The sequence below is a fragment of the Heptranchias perlo genome, unplaced genomic scaffold (assembly GCF_035084215.1).
Source record: "Heptranchias perlo isolate sHepPer1 unplaced genomic scaffold, sHepPer1.hap1 HAP1_SCAFFOLD_52, whole genome shotgun sequence".
In the NCBI taxonomy this organism is placed as follows: Eukaryota; Metazoa; Chordata; class Chondrichthyes; order Hexanchiformes; family Hexanchidae; genus Heptranchias; species Heptranchias perlo.
In genome coordinates this window covers 8179314-8201534 of record NW_027139537.1, presented here as the reverse complement: position 1 = coordinate 8201534, position 22221 = coordinate 8179314, and the positions used below count along the sequence as shown (strand labels likewise).

Genomic DNA, 22221 nt, shown 5'->3' with positions numbered 1-22221 from the left:
AACAAATTAGATACCTGTTCAGAATGCACTCGTAGAATGAGATTTAAAGATAGAGTATCAATTCTATTAGTGCAGACTGAGATACACATTACATACCAGTCCAAAAATCTCATACAATATTCGACTGAAAGATACGGTATCAATTCCATTTCTACAGACTGATCTACACATTACATACCAATTCTAAAATGTCACCTTATCAGTTTGAAAGATATATTATCATCCACAACAATACTCACAGAGATCCAGATTTAATAGTACTCCAAAAAGCACACAAATAATCTGATTAAAACCTCCAGCATCAAATCCGAAAGTACGTGCATATTTACCAATTAAACAAGGAGTAAAACTATTTAAACATTGAGATATTAAAGCTATAATATTGAACGCTATAATATAATCTGAGAGAATAATTACGTACAGATACAGAATGAATCTCACATTCAGAGACAGTAGCAGAGACACACAGACACAGAATGAATCCAACTCTCACAGATGCAGAAGGAATCCCAAACTCATGTACAGTAGTAGAGACTGAAAGACACAGAGTAAATCCCACACTCTTATCAAGTACCAGAGACTGACAGGTACAGTATGAATCCCACACTAACATGCAGTATGAGTAACTGCAAATAGGATGAATTCAACTCCCACATACAGTACTGGAGACTGTATATACAGAATGAGTCCCACAATCTCATGGAGTACCAGAGACTGACAGATACCGAAAGAATCCCACACTAACACACAGTATGAGAGACTGAATATAAAGAATGAATCACAAACTCTCACACACACTGCTGACAAGATACAGAATCAATTCCAAACTCACACACAGTATCAGAGAGTGACAGGTACAGAATGAATCCCACACTCACACACAGTACCAGAGACTGACAGATACAGAATGAATCCCACACTCACACACAGTACCAGAGACTGACAGATACGGAATGAATCCCACACTCACACACAGTACCAGAGACTGACAGATACAGAATGAATCCCACACTCACACACAGTACCAGAGACTGACAGATACAGAATGAATCCCACACTCACACACAGTACCAGAGACTGACAGATACAGAATGAATCCGACACTCACACACAGCTCCAGAGACTGACAGATACAGAATGAATCCCACACTCACACACAGTACCAGAGACAAACAGATACACAATGAATCCCACACTCACACACAGCACCAGACACTGACAGATACACAATGAATCCCACACTCACACACAGTACCAGAGACTGTCGCAGCATGAAATGTTCCTTATCAAGTTCACAAATGATACCCAATGTGACTGCCACCATGAAAAACTATCCCTCCTTATCCTTCCCAAATACAATATCTCAACGTGCTGTTATGCTGTTAGTCTAGTTTCCTCTCTCTGCTCTTATTTGGAATGTGTTGCTATTCCATCTGACAACACTTGGTATCATCGTATTATGTTCGTCCACAAGAGGAGATCATTCGGCCCATCGTGCCTGTGCCGGGTCAAACACACGTATTCGTTCAAAATTCGTTCAGAGATAGATTGAGTGCTTTGTTATCAGAAAATTGCCTGAACCCCCACAGTCAACAGCTTTCCACCTCGCTATCAACCACACGGCCTATTTCTGTGTCACCTGCAAATGTCTTTATCATGCCTCCGACGTTTTAGTCCAAATTGTTAATGTATACCACAAAAATCAAAGGACCAAGTACCGAGCCCTGCGGCACCTTACTGGAAACAGCCTTCCAGCCGCAAAAACACCCGTCGACCATTAACTTCCTGCCACTGAGCCAATTTTGGATCCAACAAGCCGCATTCCCTTGTATCCCATGGGCCTTTACTTTTTTGACCAATCTGCCATGTGGGAACTTTTCAAAAGGCTTGCTAAAGTCCACGGAGACTACATCAAATGCGCTACCCTCATTGATCCTGCTTGTCAACTCCTCGAAAAATTCAATCAGGTTCGTCAGACACGACCTCCCCATAACAAATCCATGCTGACTGTCCTTGATTCGTCCGTGCCTTTCGAAGTGACAGTTTATCCTGTCCCTCAGAATTGATTGCAATAATTCGAAATGGAGTCTTTCTCCTGCTTGCTGTTATGACAGAGAAGGCGGTGAACAATGCTCAGGCCCGGCCAGCTCAGTCGGACAAAGCACGAGGTTCTTAATCGTGGGTTCGAGTCCCACGTTGGGTGAGTAACATTTTAAAATTTTATGATGCTTTCACTGGCCAACAGTGCAGAAATGATGCAGAATGAAACATGAAATCGGTCGTCAGGATGGCCGAGCGGTCTAAGGCGCTGCGTTCAGGTCGCAGTCTTTTCTGGAGGCATGGGTTCGAATCCCACTTCTGACATTTGTTATCTTTACGATGACGTGGAAATATTTTATTTGTGGATTGGGCTGCAGCTGATTTTTCTGCCAAGTCGATATGCTCCTCCCACAAAAGCAACTGGCTTTGTCATGCAAATATGACTTGAGAAGTTTCCAACGGTGAAATGTTTGACATATTAATGACCTGGACAAAGAAATAGAACAGCAGTGGGAAACATTTAAAACGGTGATCAATAGAGTCCAGAAGAAATATCTCCCACTAAAAAGCAAGAACAAACTAGCCAGAAATGATACACCAGGGATGAATAAAGAAATAAGGGTAAAATTGAAACGAAAGAAAAAGGCCCACACTGGACAATAAAGGAGAGAGGGGAATGTGAAAAGACTGGGAAAGAAGACTGAAGAACTATTAGAAAGGCAAAAAGGAATATAAAAAAAGCAAAGTATTCTAGACACATCAACAGCCAAAGAAAGTTTAGGATAGGAATAGGGCCACTGAGGGATACACACGTCAAACTCACAGGCAATGACAGCAAAATGGCAGAAATATTAAATAATCACTTTGCTTCAGTATTTACCAGGGAGACTAATATTGTGGGCATGACAGCAGAAGAAGAGATCAAAAAATATGTAAAGACATTTAAGATCGAAAGGGGGGAGATAATTGATAAACTAATCAAACTTAGAGAGGAAATTTCCTGCTAGGAGCCGAACCAGAGTTTCAAACCGCTCAGCCACGCTAATTTCCGTATTACTGTTCAGGAGCTCATTTCACAGGGACACGATTAGTGCGCTCCATTTAGGGAGGCTCAGTGAAAGGCGGAAATTGATCTATTAATCGAATCATAGAATAAGACAGCGCCATACGGATGCCATTCGGCCCATCGTGCCTGTGCCAGCTCTCTGAAAGAGCTGTCCAGTTAGTCCCACTCGCCTGCTGTTTCCCCATAGCCCTGAAAAAGTTTCCATCCAAACGTTTATCCAATTCCCTTTTGAAAACTGTGAGTTAAGAAAAACAATTTTGAAAGGGGTGCTGGGGTCTCTGCAGCGTCGATGTAGAGTGTGTGATGATTGAAGTTATCAAGATGGTTGCTTTACACATGGTATGTTGTGCAATCATCCTGAAATATCTTCAATATCCAATACAAATTGAATTGCAAACCTGAAGGACAAACACTGGAAAAAAAGTCACCAGTGAACGCAAATCATCTGGGACCCGTTTTCAGCCTCACGGCACTTTAAATAAAGTGAAATAACTTTGCATTGAAAATATTTGGAACTTGCATCTGTGCCTTCACCTGTTCCATTTGTAAAAGTTGCTGGCTTCTGAAGATGTGCACGCCTCTGCTCCCTCCATTGAACAAGAAAGGAGGTGTTTGACGTTGACGGGACCTGTTGCTTATGAGCTCATCCTTTACATTGAGTGGGTTCGCGTTTTTTAAAACGGCGTCAGCTTTAGCCCAGCGGTGAACTTCACAACAAACAAGTTCATCACCGTCTCACCGCGGGCGCTGACTGACACGTTTATTGTTATTTCTTTCAGACCAAAATGAATAGTGACCGTGATTTTAAATTTGCACTAAGTGATTTTTAGATAGTCGCCTTTAAATCTTTCAAAGGCGACTCTTAATTTATGATAGTCCGGCCATTTCACCAGCCGTGTTGAAAACAAAACATGTCTCTGCTTTTCGCGTCTTTTTTCGAAAGGCAAAAAATATATTTCCCGTGGCCTCTGAAGGATGGACAAGTACAGTTCAGAAAGCAGAAGCACGTTCACCGAGCTTAAATCGTCTGACCACGTTAAAGGCAATGTTTTTCAGATATATATGCAAGTCGTTGCTGTCTGTTTCTGTGGTTCTCTTTTTTCTGTGTGTGTCCATCTGCAGGGCGATTTTGAATCAATAACAGTGTTCGTGTCAGTTTGTTGCATGAAATAAATGAGGGTATCAGGCTCTCCCCTCCCTGCCACTGGGTCGGTACTGAGTCAGGTTTTAGGCCAAACACCTGTTTCTTTTCTGTGAAAAAGCAATTAAAACCTTCATTCGGGAATTATACAGTCTCATGTGAGCGGTGAAAGAAACGGTGACCCCGATGTGATGTGAACACGCAGACTTTTGATCTGGAGTCAGACCTTTGCGCCTCGCACTCTGAAGACAGGATCCAGGATGTTATTATATACATAAATGTTTCTCAAACACCGTTTCATTTATCCCACCTTGGTTGAACAGATAGGACTTACCAAATTTCCGCCAGGTCCCACCGGGTGTGGGACAGTATTGGAAGCAGCCTTCACCCCCAGTATCACGGGTCTTTCATCGCCTGCTCTCAGCGGGCTGCAAGTTATGGACTTTGTTCACATTTAATCAGCAGTGTGAATCGTTAAATATTTATTCATTTTTAATGGGAACAAGTTTTCCGCTCGGTTTCGAACTGGGGACCTTTCGCGTGATAGGCGAACGTGATAACCACGACACGACGGAAACCTGAAGCTTGCAGTCCCGTGTTTGGGACATAACGCCTCAGCCAAGCTGATTTCACAGGGATACATTCACTGCGCTGGACTTCGGAAGGCTGCAGAGAAGGATCGGTGGCGATGGTCAGGCGGGGAATCCCAGAGCATCGCGCCCACACAAACATTTCACTGTTTTTCATGTGCCTGATATCCGACCGCAGTTTGAACTATAGCGAATCAGGCATGCTCAGATGATATTGTTCACAAAGTGTTTTCTTGTCGCCAAATCACACATTCGAAAACTTGAAATGAGATTACGAGATCAGAGCCATTTAAAGTGCTCCCAGTTACTGCAAATCAGGAATTAAAACCTGGCACCGGCTTCAGGGCGATCAGAATGAGGCAACGAATCCGAAAGTGGGAAGAGAAAGGTGCAACTTTCGTCCATGGGTGGCCTCAAACCACCAAAGCTTTTGGTTAACATCCGAACACGCTAACCGATTGCGCCACAGAGACCACCCAATGCATGTGTTTGCAAGATACACGAAAGCAGCGTGTCACCTTGCCAAATTTACAGCCACAGAAATGCAATTGTCCACTATCAGTGTTACTTTTCCAGAAATAAAGGATGGGACATTGTTTGTGGAAACATGGAAACGGTCTGGTCTCACTCACAGCATCGATATCACCGCCAACCAGCTCTCCTGCAACCGGCGCGCCCATCGGTGTTTTGTCTGTCACTCAGTCGCACTGTGGGAGAACCTTCGCCACACTGACTGCAGCGGTTCAAGAAGGCGGCTCATCACCACCTTCTCAAGGGCAATTCGGGATGGGCAATAAATGCCGGCCTCGCCAGCGACGCCCACATCCCATGAACAAATAAAGAAAAAGTATTCTAAGCGTCCTGACGCTAATGTCAGGTTTTGATCCCTGATCTGCAGTAACTGGGAGCGCTTTAAATGGCTCCGAACTCTTAATTTCATCCACAACATCAGAGTAACTGTTCCAGGGGGACATGCCGACTCAGCTGCGTCTTGGCCGCCTGTCTGGTCAGTCTTTTATTCGCCTCCAATTCCGTTTCCCAAAGCGTATCTATAGATTCACAAAGCTGTTTGTCATTTCGGTTCCTTTCGATTTGTCCAGCTCCGGACTGGCAATAATTTGCAAACCTGGTTGCAACCCTCCGCCTCGCATCGTGTCCAGGGATGGGTTATGTGGAGAGACTGGACAATCTGGGATTGTTCTCCTTCGAGCAAAATAAGGTTAAGGGGGGATTTAATAGAGGTATTCAAAATTATGAGGGGATTTTGATAGAATGGATGGGGAGAAGCTGTTTCCATTGGCAGGAGGGTCGATAACCAGAGGACACAGCCTGCATTTGTCGAGCGCCTTTAACGTAGTAAAACGTCACAAGGTGCTTCACGGGAGCGTTATTGAACAAAATTTGACACTAAGCCACATAAGGAGATATTGGGACAGGTGACCAAAAGCTTAGTCGAAGAGGTAGGTTTTAAGGTATGTGTTAAAGGAGAGAGAGGCGGAGAGGGTTAAGGAGGCATTTCCAGATCTTAGGTAGCTGAAGGCACAGCCGCCAATGGTGGAGCGATTTAAATCGGGGATGCGCAAGAGGCCAGAATTGGAGGAGCACAGAGATTTTTTTTATTCGTTCATGGGATGTGGGTGTCGCTGGCAAGGCCAGAATTTATTGCCCAAACCTAATTGCCCTTGAGAAGGTGGTGGTGAGCCGTCTTCTTGAACCGCTGCAGTCCGTGTGGTGAAGGTTCTCCCTCAGTGTTGTTCGGTAGGGAGTTCCAGGATCCAACGGCGATGAAGGAACGGCCGATATATTTCCAAGTCGGGATGGTGTGTGACTTGGAGGGGAACGTGCAGGTGGTGTTATTCCCATGTACTTGCTGCCTTTGTCCTTCTAGGTGGTTGAGGTCACGGGTTTGTGAGGTGCTGTGCAAGAAGGCAATCGAGTAACAAGTCGAGCAATGTATTCCGCTCAATCATTGATCATTCCAATCAGATCTTCTGCTTTTCAGCTGCACTTCCCCCCAAACATTGCAAATAATTTTGCTCAGTATTTGTTTCGCTTGTTTAATATTTTGTTCTCCGGCTTAGCTAGATTAATATTTCATTTCAATTATCAATGACAGGGAGCAATGAACAATGAACCAGTGAGCAAAGTTTCGTTTATTATTAAAAAGCAGTGATTCCGAAATTATCCAGGCTGATATGAATGGTGTAAGAAGTGGTGATTTCGACATGATTTAAATACGCAGCATTCAGAATCCAAAGTCAGACGCGCTACCGTTTCACCACGAGGTCTACTGATGGCATAGATTATATATATATATATATATTATATATACTTATTATATACATAAATTTCTATGTTTGATGCAGTGTTCCCTTGTGGTTGGGAATAGTTCATTGCACAAAAATAATTCAAGTCTGTGAGACATTTAATGTTTTTTTAATCGCCATTAATACGTTCTGTTGCACACTGAAGGAAATGGTAACTTGTTTGCCAAGTGACAATTAAAACGTCAATAAATCTTTGTGTTTTGCATGTCATGAACTTTTATCCCTTCCCGTTTTACATACTGTATTTTAGGAGTCTGCTTAAAAGTGTTTAGTGCTTATTGTACCAGGAATCTGGTGTAGCCGTTGTTAAATTTAAAAAGGTTTGTAGCCCCTTTCACGCTTGAAGAAGCTCGACGCTGGAGGTTTCTGGGAGCAAGTCCCAACAAAATGTTTCCCTCCGAGGTCAAATCGGGGACTTTCTGCGTGTAACTGGTGAACATGATAACTGCTGCACTATGGAAATGAAAAACTTTTCGTTCTCAGCTCTGAAGGAAGTGTCTCGGGAAAACATGAACTGTTGACTCTCTTTGCACTGACTCTTTTCACGAATATTTCATCGATCGAAACTGTCCAAGTCACAGGGAAAAAATGTCAAAGTCATTAAACTCCCGAATGAGCTCCAAAATCTATCAATCTCAGTTTTGAAATTTTCAATTGACCCCCAGCCTCAACTGATTTTTGAGGGAGAGAGTTCCAGAGTTGCACTCCCCTTTGTGTGAAGAAGTGCTTCCTGACATCAACCCTGAACGGCCCAGCTCTAATTTTAAGGTTATGCCCCCTTGTTCTGGACTCTCCCCACCAGAGGAAATCGTCTCTATCTGCCCTGTCAAATCCTTTAATAATCCAAACACCTCAATTAGATCACCCCTTAATATTCTGCACTCAAGGGAATGCAAGTCTGGTCTTTGCAACCTGTCCTCATAATTACTTAGCAAGGATAGCCAACAAAAAGGGTTTTACGATGGCTGGCTCTTGAGTGCATTGGTTGTTGTCAAAGGGCTCTTTGGTCTAGGGGTATGATTCTCGCTTCGTGGTTGTCTATCCAATTATGTGAGATGTCCCGGTTTCAAATCCCAGAGGAGCCCTTATTTTACTCTTGAACTTCCAAAGACAGAAAAGTACCCAAATTACCCCACATGTGTGAAACAATTCCAATGTTTCATACTATTACCAAACACAACTGCCCAACGTGGTTCTGATGAAAGGTCATTGACCTGAAACATTAACTCTGTTACTCTCTCCACAGATTCTGCCTGACCTGCTGAGGGTTTCCAGCATTTTCTATGTCATCAGAGTATCACTTCCCTCATCACCGATCTGCACTCGTCCACAAGATGCAGCCTTGTGGTGCAAGCAGTCTCCTTTGGCACAGCCAGTTGTTCTGCTTTAGGCATTAATTATAACTATAACTTTTGAATTTGTTAGTTAAAACATATGGCCTTGCCCATTGACCAGAGAGCAGAATGGTGTTTATCTCTCACCAATACAGCCCTTTCCCGCTGCGTCAGCTTGGAATGATACGGAGCAATCATACATATCTCACACCTCTCCTGCTTCCCTGTGAAGCTGGTAAGCCGAATAGCACACAATTCTGTCTGACACACATACACACCAGCTCTGAATGATTTAAAGGCCTTGTTATGATTGTCAGAGAATTGTTTATATCAAAAGGATAATTAAACTTACGAGTATTATGATATCAGCTGCAATCCAAGAGTTTCTGGACTTCAGAATCTACTAGTCTCTATATTAAATATATACATGCATGTAAAATGAAGAAAATCTGTCTTATGATTGTAGTTTAATTCTCCCAACAGAGATTTATACTTCCTCACTTAAGAGGCAAAAGCTAAAGGTTAATATTACTTCAATATAAAGACTAACTCTTTCCTTACAATACAGATACCCCAAACTAAAATAACACCTCAAACTGATAAAGCTTCTCAAACTAAAACAGCACCTCAAACTAATACAGTACCTCAAACCGATACAGAACCTGAAAGTAATATAATACCTCAAACTAATACAGCATCTCAATCCAATACAATGTCTCAAACTAATAAAGTACCTCAAACGGATAGAGAATCTGAAACTGAAAGAATACCTCAAGCTAATATATCATCTCAAACTGATACAGATTCTGAAACTAATATAATACCACAAACTACTACAACACCTCAAACTAATACAGCACCTCAAACTGATACAGCACCTCAAACTGATACAGCACCTCAAACTGATACAGCACCTCAAGCTAATTCGGTACCTCACACCAATATATTACCTCAAATTAGTACAGCATCTTAAACTAACACAGCACCTCAAACTAACGCAGCACCTCAAACTAATACTGTACCTCGAATTAATACAGTTCCTCAAACTAATACAGCACCTCAAACTAACACCTCATGCCCACCCGATTCCACGAGTCCGGCCGTGTCAAAAGGTGCACGCTGAACAATCACCAAAGAGATAGACATAAACTGCTTCCTTTCGATCGCTCAGCTTTCAGAACGGAGGACTATAGTACAATTAACAGATCAAAGATTGCTGGTTCGAAGTAATAAACTAATACCGTATCTCGAATTAATACAGTACCTCAAACAAATACAGCACCTCAAACTAATAGCTTTCCTCAAACAATACAGCACCTCAAACTAATAGTGTTCCTTAAACAAATACAGCACCTCAAACTAATAGTGTTCCTCAAACAAATACAGCATCTCAAACTAATAGTGTTCCTCAAACAGATACAGCACCTCAAACTAATAGTGTTCCTCAAACAAATACAGCACCTCAAAATAATAGTGTTCCTCAAACAAATACAGCACCTCAAAATAATAGTGTTCCTCAAACAAATACAGAACCTCAAACTAATAGTGTTCCTCAAACAAATACAGCACTTCAAACTAATAGTGTTCCTCAAACAAATACAGCACCTCAAACTAATAGTGTTCCTCAAACAAATACAGCACCTCAAACTAATAGTGTTCCTCAAACAAATACAGCACCTCAAACTAATACAGTACCCCAAAATTAATCATTAACTAAAATGTCAAGTCCGAACAGGACAAGCAGGCTGACCTTGACAGGTGGTGGATCTGTTAAGAGGATATTAAGCTGCAGGAGAAAGTCCCGTTCAGGAACTGCAGTTGTATTCAATTAATTTCGAGTCTTTTCTCAACATTGGAACAGAGAAACACGTGGTCCGTAATATCACCGCAGGGCCTTCCATGGTCGGCCTAATTCAGTACAACATCCCCAGTGCATTTCGTCTGAAGCTCATCACTGGATCCCTTTCAAGTAATCTTTGCTGATTTATTGCAGTTCAATTTGGGTTTAAATAGAGTTGTTTCTTTACCAGCATCGCTTTATTGGGGCGAGGGGTATTTGAGTTTGTACCGGGCAATTTGTCGCTGCCAGTTGCTAATTGACCTTCAATTGACTCAATGCATTTCAATTAAACTATCACAAAAAGACGGACTATTCCTGCATCCACTCCCCGCCCCCAATGTTCCAACTTACTCCACTTCTCCATCGCTGCTTCTGCCAATCTCTAACTCTGTCTCTATTTATAAATCGTGCTCTCTTTCTACTAATTTTATTTTTCTTTATCTCTTTCAACTATATCCATTGTTATTTTCATCTTATTAAAATCAGTATAAATCTCCTTCGACCGATTCGTATATATCGTTGTCTCTCCACTGCTTTAAATGTATCTATCTCTCTATCTAGCTATCCAACTATTCATCTATCTCACTATCCATCTATCTATCTCTCTATCTATATATATATATATATATCCATCTATCTCTCTATCTATCTATCTCTCCATCTATCTCTCCATCTATCTATCTATCTATCTATCCATCTATCTATCTATCCATCTATCTATCTCTCTATCTATATATATATCTATCCATCTATCTCTCCATCTATCTATCCATCTATCTCTCTATCTATAAATCTCTCTATCCATCTATCTATACATCCATCTATCTATCCACCCATCTATCTATCTATCCATCTATCTATCTATCCATCTATCTATCTCTCTATCTATATATATATCTATCCATCTATCTATCTCTCTATCTATATATATATCTATCCATCTATCTCTCTATCTATCTATCTATCTATCTATCTATCTATCTATCTATCTATCTATCTATCTATCTATCTATCTATCCATCTATCTCTCCATCTATCTATCCATCTATCTCTCTATCTATAAATCTCTCTATCCATCTATCTATCCATCCATCTATCTATCCATCCATCTATCTATCTATATATCTCTCTATCTATATATCGATCTACCGATCGATCTGTCTCTATTTATCCATCTATCTATATATATATATATATATATATATCTACCTTTATCTCCCTCTCTCTCTATATCTGTTTCTCCCTCCACCTGTTTATTCCTCTGTTGCTGTTTCTATATCGCTTTCTGTCTCTCCTCCTTCATTACTCAAGTTTATCAAATAACTTTCTAATCTTTATCAAAAAAATGCAATATTAAAGCATGAGCACGAGGTAAATTAGCAAATTACAAGGTGGGGTGGACTCAGTATGTTGGTCTGTGAAGACGTCACCGAGCCCTCTTCCTTCTTCAGGCTGCTGATCACAGAAGTCTCCCTGAGCAGCTTCTGGAAGAAGAAACGCGAGCACTTCTCGTCCTGCTCCACGGAGCGGACTCTGGAACGAAAGATAATCTTTGAGGCCCCTTTAACTGGATGGATCACACCGTGAGATCACAAGGTGAGGCCCCTTTAACTGGACGGTTCACACCGTGAGATCACAGGATGAGGCCCCCTGAACTGGACGGTTCATACCGTGAGATACGGTCAGTATTGCACTGTATTGCTTCGAAATTGTGATATTTACTTTTAACTCTGTGTATTCTTAAATTTTATGCAGTAATGTATGTTTTGTAATTTAAAAAAATCGCAGAAACTTTCGAATCAAACGGGAATCGAACCTCCACACGTTATCCATTGCTCCACTGGCCCAGTTTTCAAAAAGCATGCAGTAACTCACACTCCCACAGCGCTGGAGAATGAGCAGTTACCGAGTCAGTCTCGGTCATGCCCACCCGATTCCACGAGTCCGGAAGTGTCAAAAGGTGCACGGTGAACAATCACCAAAGAGAGAGACAGAAGCTGCTTCCTTTCGATCGCTCAGCTTATAGAGCAGAGGTCTACAGTACAATTAACAGATCAAAGGTTGCTGGTTCGAAGTAATAAACGTGCTTTTAGAGTAAATAGCTCTCGGCCATTCTCTTAACTTTACAGGCAGTCTACAGCTTAACATGTTGGCGCTGAGGCACAGGAGACCAATTTTCCTTTCTCAAAGCTTAAAGCTTTCTGTGTCTGCCCGAACACGGCTGTTTTGCTCGAGCATTTGCCTCTGCCCACCAGCAGGGAGTGCCTTTGAGCAACAACACTTGAAACCGCTTTCAGGAAAAAAAGTCTTCGATCAGTCAGACAGGCAGGGCTCTCGCTGCTCCCTCAAGCTCGGGGCCGCTGTTCCTTTCCTGAGATCTCATCTACCTTCCGCAGTCTCGGGCTCTTCTCAGCATCATTCACGATTACTGGGGCTTCCCGTTCTGCTGTTGCTCACTTGCTCACGCTCGATACCACCGATTGGAGCAAAGTATTGATTGCCGTCAGGGAGGGGGCCAACCCAAGGCAAGATTTCTCTGCTGATCGTGGAGCTGCTTGGAGGCGAGTGCGAAACAACTACTGTGAAGGGCATTGAATAAAGAGGGCAGTAGCAACATGGATACAGAATCGGCTAAGGGACAGGAAACAGAGTAGTGGTGAACGGTTGTTTTTGGGACTGGGGGGAGGTGGACAGTGATGTTCCCCAGGGGTCGGTGCTTTGACCAGTGCTTTCCTTTATATATGTTAATGACTTGAACTTGTGTGTACAGCGCACAATCTCCAAATTTGCAGATGACACAAAACTTGTAAGGGTTAAAAACAGTGAGGAGGATAGTGATAGACTTCAGGAGAATATGTACAGACTGGCTGCATGGGCGGAAACATGGCAAATGAAAGTTAACGAATAAAAATTCGAATTGATGCATTTCGGTAGGAAGAACGAGGAGAGGCAATATAAACTAGAGGGCTTAATTCTAACAGTGATACAGGAACAGAGAGATCTGCGGGTATATGTGCAAATATCATTGAAAGTGGCAGGGCAGGTTGAGAAAGCGGTTAAAAAAGCATACGGGATCCTGGGCTTCATAAATAGAGGCAAAGAGTACTAAAGTATGGAAGTCATGATGAACCTTTAGAAAACACTGGTTCAGCCACAACTGGAGTATTGTGTCCACTTCTGGGCGCCGCACTTTAGGAAAGATATGAAGGCGTTAAAGAGGGTGCAGAAGAGATTTACTAGAATGATTCCAGGGATGAGGGACTTTAGTTACGTGGATAGACTGGAGAAGCTGGAGATTTGATCGAGATTTTCAAAACCATGAAGGGTTTAGAAAGAGTATATAGAGAGAAATCGTTCCCATTTGCAGAAGGGTGAAGGACCAGAGGACATAGATTTAAGGTGATTGGCAAAAGCACCAAAGATGAAATCAGGAAAAACGATGGGGCGGGGGAGTGGGACCAGCTGGATTGCTCTTGCATAGAGCTGGTGTGGTCTTGATGGGCCGAATGGCCTCCTTCCGTTCTGTGTTCTTTCCATGATTCAAGTCGAATGCTCGCTGAGCAGGTGAGAGATAGCAAGATAGATTCTTGCATTCTCCACTCACCTTTTGACTTGGGTCAATTGTCCAGAAACAAAAGTGGCGTCAGTTTTCAGCGAGCCCATGGTCCATGTACTTCTTAAGCTTCACTGCTTGCTACGGTACAGAGAGGTCAAGTGGCAGCAAATCTTTTGGTGTGCTGCAGGAAGAAAAAAATATTGATTTTGGTCTTGAGCAAAGATGGGGAAAAAAAAAGCTTAATGACGCCTTCTCTGAGGATTGAACTCAGGACGTTCAGATTATGAGACTGACGCGCTGCTTACTGCGCTAAGAAGGCACTTGATGCATAAATATCCAGGCAGCTCTATCAAGTAGGACAGTTTGCAAGGTGTAAAATCATAAACTAATCGGCAGTTTGCAAAAACTCTCCATCCAGGTGGAAATCGAACCAACAATCTTCTGAATTTTGGTCAGACACGTTCCCCATTGCTCGACTGGCCAAAGGTGTGTCGAGTAAGTCGGAGCTCACACGCTCACAGCGCTGCGGTATGAGCAGGTACCGAGTCAGTCTCGGTCATGCCCACGCGACTCCACGAGTCCGGGAGTGTCAAAAGGCACACGGTGAACAATCACCAAAAAGAGGGACCTTTGCTGTTTCCCTTCGATCGTTCAGCTGGTCGTGTGGAAAACTTGTAGAGATTAAAACTTGAAAGCAAAATCACTCTTAAATCGTTGGTTTAATTCTGGCTCAAAATAATGAACGTGCTTTTGGAGTAAGCGGTATTGAGCTCAAGGCCGCTTTCTTAACTTTACAGACTGCTCACTGCTTAAAATGTTGGCGCTTTTCCTTTCTCAAACCTGAAAGCTGTTTTACTCGAGCATTTGCCTCTGCTCACCAGCAGGGAGCGCCTTTGAGTAACAACACGTCAAACTGGACTCACTTTCAGGCAAAAAAGACTTCTCTCAGTCTTTCGGACAGGTCTCTCGCTGCTCAAAGGAGTGCCTTTGAGCAGCAATTTTATTTTATTTTCAAAATATACTTTATTTCGTAATATTTAAGGATGCATACAGTTCAGGGTTAAATTTCGCAAATTCAATTCAAAACAATACAAAACAGATCGCACACATTATGATCCCATTATTTCAATAAAAAGCACAGCACATGTGTTACAATACATTCTGTATAATAAAAGGTGGGATGGCTTCACATAGTCGCCTTTCGACATCTAGCCCTTGCGTCTTCCGCACCTTGCTTCAGTGAGTCCCACAGCACAATCTCCTGAACCTTGGGATTTGCCAGTAGGCAAAACTCGGTCGTGGACAGTTCCTTCAGCTGGAAGATGGCAGGTTTCGGGCTGACCAAAGGGCCTCCTTCACAGAGTTGATGGTCTTCCAGCAGCAGTTGATATCTGTCTCGGTGTGCGTCCCAGGGAACAGCCCGTAGAGCACAGAGTCCTGTGTTACCGAGGGTTGGGGATGAACTGGGACAGATACCAACGCATCTCTCTCCACACATTCTGCGTGAAGGTCTGGGGGAGGCCTTTGTTGGTCCCCTTTGGGGGAGGCCTCGATCGGTCCCATTTAGGGGAGGAGACCTCGGCCGGCCCCCTCTCGCGGAGGCAATGGGCACCCAAGAGTTATCCCAGAGTGGCAGTCTTTATATTGAGACCACCACCACAACAACTACTACAACAAAAACAATAACTTCTCTTTATAATGTATGTAATATATATGTGCATTTTCATACGGCCAACGCGGCGGCATCTTGGACAAATTGGCAGAAAGTACGGCGGCCAACTTGGACAAAATGGCGGCAAGTACCGCGCAGAGTGTCCCCAGTGACAGTGAGCGCAAACTACACCCAGTCACCTCGATGTGATCCCAGACTGCACCCCGGATCCCACAGTGCACCCAATCACCACAGAATGATCAAAGAGTTCACCTAGAGATCCCAGCTTGTACCCAGTGACCCCAGAGGGATCGCAGAGTGGCAGTCTTTATATTTAGACCACCACCACATAAATTACAACTACAAAACCAAAAACGTGTCTTTATAATATGCATAATATATAAATCTATTGACTCACGGCCAACATGGGGGCATTTTCGACTGAGTAGCTGTAAGTACGGTGGTCATCTTGGAAAAATAGCGGCAAGTATTGCGCACAGAGTGCTCAATGAGCACACAGTGACCCCAGAATGTCCCAGCTACCCCACAGTGACCCCAGAGTGCACGCAGTCACACCAGAGTGATTCCAAAGTGCATCCAGTGAACCCAGGGTGCACGCAGTCAACTCCGAGTGATCCCAGAGTGCGCCCAATCATTGCAGAATACAGCCAGTCATCCCAGAGTGAAGCTAGGCTGCACCCAGGGATCCCGAAGTGCACGCAGTCACCCCAGAGTGATCCCAGAGTGCAACCAGGAATCCCAGAGTGGCAGTCTTTATATTTAGACCACCACCACAAGTACTGCTGCAACAACAACAACTTATATTTATAATATATATCTACTATATATATGTATTTAAACAAGGCCAGCATGGTGGCATCTTGGACAAAAAGGCAGCAAGTACGGCGGCCAACCTCGACAAAATAGCGGCAAGTATGGCAGACATCATGGACGAAATGTCGGCAAGGACCGTGCAGAGTGTCCCCAGTGATCCCACAGCGACCCCAGAATGTCCCAGTGACCCTACAATGACCCCGGAATACACCCAGTCACCCCAGAGAGATCTCAAGTGGCAGTCTTTGCATTTAGACCACCTCCACAACAACTACTACAGCAACAACAACTACTCGTATTCATAATATATGTAATATATATGTTATGTATGTGCATATTTACACAAGGACCAGCATGGCAGTAAGAACGGCGGCCATCTCGCACAAAATGGCGGAAAGTACCGCGCAGAGTGTCCCGAATGATCCCAATGAACACAGTGATCCCAGAATGCACCCAGGGATCCCAGAATGCACCCAGTCACCCCAGAGTGATCGCAGTGCGCACCCTCGGTTCCCAGAGTGCACTCACTGATCCGAAAGTTCACTCCGTCAACCCAGCGTGATCCGGAGTGCACCCAGGGAGTTCACCCACGGATCACAGAGTGCACCCAGTTACCCCAGAGTGACCTCAGAGTATTTACACACGGCCGTCATGGCGGCACGTACGGCAGCCATCGTGGGCAAGAAGGCGTCAAATACAGCGCCCACGTTGGACAAAATGGAGGCGAATACGGCAGCCACCTTGGTCGAAATAGAGGCAAGTACCGCGCAGAGTGTCCCGACTGATCCCACAGTGTCCCCAGAATGTCCCAGTGACCCCAGAGTTAACCCAGAATCGCACCCAGTGATCCCTGAGCGCACCCAGGGACCCCAGAGTACACCCAGTCACTCCAGAGTGACCCCAGAGTGCACCCAGGGATCATAGGGTGTACCCGATCTCCCGAGAGTGAATCCAGAGTGCACCCAGGGATCACAGAGTGCACCCAGTCATCCGAGAGTGACCCCAGAGTATTACACATGGCCAGCATGGCGTCAAATACGACAACAATCTTGGACAAGAGGGGACCAGAATGTCCCATTGACCCCAGAGTTAAACTAGAGTCGCACCCAGTGATCCCAGATTGATCCAAGAATGTCCCAGGGACCCCAGAGTGAACAGGGAGTGCAACCAGGGATTCCAGAATGCACCCAGTCAGCTTGGCGGCCCTCTGGGACAACATGGCGGCAAGTTCAGCGCCCATCTTGGACAATATGGCGGCTAGTACGGCGGCCAACTCGCTCAAAATGGCGGAAGGTAACCCACAGAGTTCCCCAATGATCCCATAGTGACCCCAAAATGTCCCATTGTCCACAGAGTTAACCCAGAGTCGCGCCCAGTTGTCCGAGGGGGCACACAGGAATCCCAGAGCACAAAAAGTCACTCCAGAGTGATCCCATTGTGCACCCAAGGATTCTAGGTTGCAGCCAGTCACCCCAGAGTGATCCCAAGGATCACAGAATGAACCCAGTCATCCCAGAGTGATCCCAGATTATTACACGGCGTCATGTACAGCGACCTTCATGGTCAAATGGCGGCAAGGACGGCGTCCTTCTTGGATGATATGGCCGTAAGTATGGCGGCCTTCTTGGACAAAATGACGGTAAGTAGTGTTAACATCTTGGACAAAATGGCGGCAAGTACGGCGGCCATCTTGGTCGAAATGTTGGCAAGTAACGCGCAGAGTGCGCCAAGTGATCTCACACTGACGCCAGAATGTCCCAGTGACCCGAGAGTTAACCAAGAGTCGCACCCAATGATCACATAGGGCCCCAGCCAACCCAGAGTGATCAGAGAACGCACCCAGTCAACACTGAGTGACCCGGAGTGCACCCAGGGATCCCAGAGTGCACCCAGTCACATCAGAATGATGCCAATATGCACTAAGGGATCCCAGAATGCACCCAGTCACCACACAATTATCTCAGGGTGGCTACAAGTACGGCTGCCCTATGGGACAAAATGGTGGCAAGTTCGGTGGCCATCTTGGACAATATTGCCACAAATATGGCGGCCCTCTTGGACAAAATTGCTGCAACAATGGTGGCCATGTTGGACAAAATGGCGACATGTATTGCGGCTATCTTGGACAAAATGGACGTAAGTATGTCAAACATCTTGAAGAAAATGGCGATAAGTATGGCGGTCATCTTGAACAAAATGGCGGCAAGTACGGCAGACATCCTGGGTAAAATGGTGGCAAGTATCTCGCCATTTTGGACAGAATGGCGGAAATTACCACGCAATGTGTCGACAGTGATATGACAGTGACCCCAGAACGTTTCAAAGAACCAACAGTGACCCCAGAGTACACCTGGTCACTACAGAATGATCCCAGAGAGCACTCTGGGATTCCAGAGTGCACCCAGTCATCCAAAAGTGATCCCAGAGTGCTCGCAGTATTCCAGAGTGAACCCAGTCACATCAGATTGATGCCAGAATTCACCCGGTCACCCTCGATTGATCTCAAAGTGCGCCCAGGGACCCCAGAGTGCAACCAGTCACTCCAGAGTGATCCCAGAGTGCATCCAAGGATCCCGAGTGCACCGAGTCACCCCAGAGTGATTCCAGAGTATACACAGGGATCCCAGAATGCACCCAGTCACCCCACAGACATCCCAAGTACGGCGGCCCTCTGGGACAAAATGGCGGCAAGTACACCAGCCATCTTGAACAAAATGTCCATAACTATGGTGGCCTTCTTGCACAAAATGGCCGCAATTACTGCAGACATCTTTGACAAAATGGCGGAAAGAACGGCGGCCATTTCAGAAATAATTTCCGCAAGTATGGCGGCCATCGTGGATAAAATGGCGGCAGACATCTTTGACAAAATGGCGGAAAGTGCGCAGTCATCTTGGGCGAAATGGCGGAAATTACAAAGCAGACTGTGGACAATGATACCACAGTGACCCAGAATGTTCCAGCGAACCCACAGTGATCCCAGAGTGCACCAAGTCACACCAGAGTGATCCCAGAGTGGCAGTCTTTATATTTAGACCACCGCCACAACCACAACAACAACAACGTGTATTTATAAGATATGTATCATATATATTTGATGTATACATACATATATTTATGTGTGTATTAACACACGGCCAGCATGGTGGCACGTATGGCAGCCATCTTTGACAAAATGGCGGATTGTAAGGGGGTCATATTGGACAAAATGGCCGCAAGTAAGGCGGCAATCTTGGATGAAATGGCGGCAAGCACCTCAAGGCTGTTAGACTGGAACAACAGGAGGCCATTGATCCCTTCGAACCTCTTACACAGCAACAGGAGGAGGTCATTCAACCCCTCGAGCCTGTTCGATAAGAACAGGATGAGGCTTTTCAGCCCTTGAAGCCTGTTATGCCGGAACTGGAGGTTATGCAGTCCCTCAAGCCTTTGACACTGGAACAGGACGAAGCCATTTAGCCCCTCGAGACTGTTACACACGAACAGGAGGCCAATCTACACCTCAAGAGGTGGACATTCAAACCCTCGAACCTAATACTCAGGAAGAGGAGGCCAATCAGACCCATAAGCATGTTCGATAGGGTCAGGCGGAGATCATTCAGCCTCACAAGCCTATTATACAGGAACTGAAGGCTATTCAGCCCTCGAGCCTATTACACTGGAAAAGGACCAGACCATTCAGCCAATGGAGCCTGTTAGGTAGGAACAGGAGAAGGTCATTCAGCCCCTCAAGGCCGTTACACAGAAACAGGAGGCGATCATTCAGCTCCTCGAGCCCGTTACACTGGAACTGGAGGCCAATCAACGCCTGAAGCCTGTTACATGGGAAAAGGTGGAGCCATTCAGCGCTGCGAGCCTGTTAGACGGAACTTGAGGCCACCCAAACCTTCAAGCCTTTCAGATAGGAACAGGAGGAGGCCATTCAGCCCACAAGCCTATTATACAGGAACGGAAGGCTATTCAGCCCCCTGAGCTGATTACACTGGAAAAGGACGAGACCATTCAGCCAATCGAGCCGGTTAGGTAGGAACAGGAGACGGTCATTCATCCCCTCGAGCCTGTTATACAGGAACAGGAGAAGGTCATTCAGCCCCTCGAGCATATTACACAAGATCAGGAGAAGGATGTTCCGCCCCTCGAGCCTGTTACATAGCAACAGGTGGAGGCCAATCGACCCCTGGAGTCTGTTGCATAGGAACAGCAGGAGCCAATTCAAATCCTTGAGCGTGTTCCACCATTCAATTAAATCATGGCTGATCTGTATCCTAACTCCATCTGCTCGCCTTGATTCCATAATAACCTTGCCTAACAAAAATCAATCAATCTCCGTTTTGAAATTTCGCATTGACCGTTCCGCCCCGCCCCCCCCCCCCCCCCCCGCGCCCCGCTCAACAGACTTTTGTGGGAGAGAGTTCCAGATTTCCACTCCCCTTTGTGTGAAGAACTGCTTCCTGGCATCACCCCTGGACGGCCTAGCTCTAATTTTAAGGTTATGCCCCCGAGTTCTGGATTCCCCGCCAGGGGAAGTAGTTTCTCGCTATCTACCCTATCAATTCCTTTAAACATCTTAAACACCTCAATTAGATCACCCCTTAATCTTCTATAGTCAGGGGAATACAAGCCTTGTCTATGCAACCTGTCCTCATAATTTAACCATTTAAATTATCAGCATTATCAATCTGGTGAATCTACGCTGCAGGTCTTCCAAGGGCAATATATCCTTCCTGAGGTGCAGTGCCCAGAAATGAATGCATTCCTCAAGATGGGCTCTAACCAGAGTTCTATACAGCTGTAACATAACTTCCACTTATTTATGTTGCAGCCCTCTTGAAATACAGGTCGATATTCTATTAGCTTTTAAACTTATTTTTGTAACTGTCCACTAGCTTTTAATGATTTCTGTACTTGGACCCTTAAATTTCTCTGCTCCTCCACAGTTCCGAGCTCCTCACCATTTAGAAAACTCTCTGATCTATCTTTCTCAGATCCGAAGTGGATGATCTCACATTTCCCCACATTGAACTCCATATGCCACACTTTTGCCGACTCATATAATCTCTCAGTGTCATGGGAATGCTTCGTGCTTTTGTTTGGTTGGACAGTGCTTTAAATCAGGTCGTTATTTTAAAGCGATTACAATTGATTTTCATTTTGTACAGTTTGACGAAGATCATTGTAAAATGCCTGTGTTCTTCTGATAATGGCGACAGTTCAGGGATAGTTCCTTTTTTGCCTACTTTAATGAAGTGAAATTTTGCTGATTTAAAATCAGCTGTATTTCTAAGCTTGAAAAAGCAGCTCCTCTGTTAGGTGAGGTTTCACTCCCAATGTCTCAGTGTTTCCGCTTGTCCTGATATCAATGTAACATTTGAAGGGCTCCAGGTAATGAACAGTGAAACCCCTTCAGATTATCTCAGCCCACTCGTTCTATCCAGTGCCTAATTGTGCCTGCTCTTCAGAGGGTGACAGATTCACACTAAACTAGAGCTTGTTTTAGACTTTAACTGCCAAACAAATTGATGAAACAGTAAGAGAACAAACAAAATAATAGCAGTAAAACAACAGTTTTAGTATAAAGCTCAACCAGATCCTTATTGGAAAAGAAAATAATAAATAATTTACAAATACTATACGGAACTGTGACCGAACTTTTGAACATCCTGGTTCTTTGTTGTCTTTTTCTCACAAACTAAGGAAGCTGTCAACTTGATTAACATTCTCAGAGATTCCAAACAGACTCATCAGTTTGAAAAAGACAGGCTGATAAATGCCTTCAAAACAGTGACTGGGAGCCAGTCATTTTAAGCAATGGTCTGCTAATTCAAACGAAGCTGCCAATCAA

General features: G+C 44.5%; 2 non-coding genes across 2 annotated transcripts; one reads left to right on the top strand and one right to left on the bottom strand.

Annotated features, from left to right (window-relative positions):
- The first annotated feature begins 2281 nt into the window (after positions 1–2281).
- On the top strand, positions 2282–2364 carry trnal-cag (transfer RNA leucine (anticodon CAG)). Its single transcript has one exon. It is a non-coding gene; the product is annotated as a tRNA-Leu (tRNA).
- Positions 2365–14140: 11776 nt separating this feature from the next.
- trnam-cau (transfer RNA methionine (anticodon CAU)) lies at positions 14141–14213 on the bottom strand. Its single transcript has one exon. It is a non-coding gene; the product is annotated as a tRNA-Met (tRNA).
- Between the last annotated feature and the right edge of the window lie 8008 nt (positions 14214–22221).